At 41.8% G+C, this 2312-nt stretch overlaps 1 long non-coding RNA gene across 1 annotated transcript; it reads right to left on the reverse strand.

Moving 5' to 3' along the window:
- Positions 1-1298: 1298 nt before the first annotated feature.
- LOC122546012 lies at positions 1299-2303 on the reverse strand. The gene is made up of 3 exons (XR_006310646.1): positions 2216-2303; positions 2086-2127; positions 1299-1579 (listed from the first exon to the last, which is right to left on the reverse strand). It is a non-coding gene; the product is annotated as an uncharacterized LOC122546012 (long non-coding RNA).
- Positions 2304-2312: the final 9 nt, after the last annotated feature.

Here is a 2312-nt window from a genome sequence, read left to right on the forward strand (position 1 = left end):
AATCCTACCCTGGGGAAAAGTCTCTGGCTATTGCCTCTACCTATTCTTCTCATTATTTTGTACACCTTGATCAGGTCTCCTCTCTTTCTCCTTCGCTCCAGAGAGAAAAGTCCAAGCTTATTCAACCTTTCTTCATAAGGCAAGCTTTCCAGTCCAGGCAGCATCCTAGTAAACCTTCTTTGCATCCTTTCCAAACCCTCTGTATCTTTCCTATAGTAGGGCGACCTGAACTGGACACAATATTCCAAGTGTGGTCTATTACATATGGATGGATACTGTTATGCCTCACTGAGGGAGCATGTTGGAAATCAAGTTGCATTATTCCTTGAGTTGTCACAAAAGTTAGTTTCTCCTGAGTTTTAGAGTAAAGAAGACAGAAAGCACAGACTAGTTTCCTGTACTTCATAAGGATTATTATTTATCACACATAAATAGACTCTAATTCCACAGAAAGATGATGGACCATTGAGTTATAACACCATTAGTTAAAACTCTAAGGTGCTCATGAACCAAGTCCCCTTAAAAGCAAGCACATATTGTACACACATGGACACACACACAGACGCACACACATATAGACACACACACACAGACGCACACACGTGTGCGTGCACACACACACAGACACACACACAGGCACAGACACGTGCGCGTGCACGCACACACAGACGCACACACGCGTGCGTGCACACACACACACAGAGACACACACACACGTGCGCGTACACACACAGACATACACACACAGAAACTAAACATCAATTTTTGAGTGGAAGTAACACACAGAAAACAGTTTTGTCGATCCCTGTTCGTGGGATCCGCTGAGATGATTCTTGTGCTGATCAGAATGCTGCTTCTCCAGATGCTGTCACTGGTTTACTAGAGATACAGTGTGTGGTTTATAAATGGTCTGACTTACTCATTAAAGGTCAGAACTTACTGCAACTGCTGAAGGAAAAGACAATCAGTTGGTTATCCTCAGATTTTAAAGTAGCTTTTACAGCCAGGAACAGAGCTGATGATGAACAGTTCCTGAGATGGTGGAGATCAGATGGCTTCTCCCTGTCATGTTCATATCCACAAACTGTTCAATTACCTGGGAACCAATCACATAGTCATTGGCAGCAAAACGGTCTTTGTCATTGATTACTGGTCTTTAGTACAAAGACCAATCAGATACTTATTTCTGGCTGAATCGCCATTTGTACATGGGCATGTCTCCAGTTCGTCTGCACCTTCTTCTGCTGCTGTCTGACCCAGCAGCTGTGTAAACAATACTTACAATGAATGTCAGGTTACTTGCTTTCAAAAGTGTGCAGTATCCCTTAAACAATCCTTGGTTTTCAACAATTCTGATGCGTTTCAGTCCACAATTAAAAATACACTAAGATAAAAAGGCACAAATTTTAAAAAAAATTTTAAAAACAATTTTGAAGAATAATAATGCCAAGTTTCTGAGCTGGTAAGTTCCATGACGTTCCTTGAATTTGATCTGAGATACAATGCAACCTCAGTGACACAGGTTCAGTTCTTATTCACTCCTAATGAGTCTTCACCACAGCTGCATAGGTTACATCCGCTAGAAAGAGACAGAAATCAGAGCTGATGATAATTATATTTTCAGTTTGAGGGTAAATACAGGAAAGGGGCACATTTACCCAAATATCAGTCCCATCACTATCAGAGTAGTTACAGGAAAGGGAAATACTTACTCCAACAGTTGTACATTTTCCCCCTCATTATCTTTATGACGCTCATAAACACATTGGGAGAGACAAGCTTTTTGAGAGACAGTCAAGTATCATCCAATGGGATAGTGGAGAGTCTGTTTGCTTTCTGATTGGTGGAGTAAAGCAACACCCTAATGAAGATGAACAGATCGTCGGGCCAATGAGAGAATGGAGCTTTAAGGTCATGTGATTAAATCTCCATCACGGCGCCACCCAAAGTTAGGGTCTCAAATAACAAGGAAATGGATCGCCCAGGCCCAACTTGCACTGTCCCACACATCGGAGAATGGGCTTCAGGGATTGGGAAAGGAGAAAGAATTAGGATTAGGATTCTAAAAGGACAAAACTGACTCACTCTCTTCTGAATCAGCAACCCGGAGAGTCTTGCCACCTTGAACTGAAAGAGAACAGTCCGTTAGTGAGGAGGATGTATTTTAAATGTTTAGAAACATCACTATGTGGAAAAAAAGTATGTAGCTGGTTACCTTTTCTATTGCTGTCAAACACGATGCTGGCATAGGTACAGGAATCAGGCTGAGCTGTAATACAAACAGTATCCACTCTGAAACTGCCTTACTGCAT

The sequence above is a fragment of the Chiloscyllium plagiosum genome, unplaced genomic scaffold (assembly GCF_004010195.1).
Source record: "Chiloscyllium plagiosum isolate BGI_BamShark_2017 unplaced genomic scaffold, ASM401019v2 scaf_100621, whole genome shotgun sequence".
In the NCBI taxonomy this organism is placed as follows: domain Eukaryota; kingdom Metazoa; phylum Chordata; class Chondrichthyes; order Orectolobiformes; family Hemiscylliidae; genus Chiloscyllium; species Chiloscyllium plagiosum.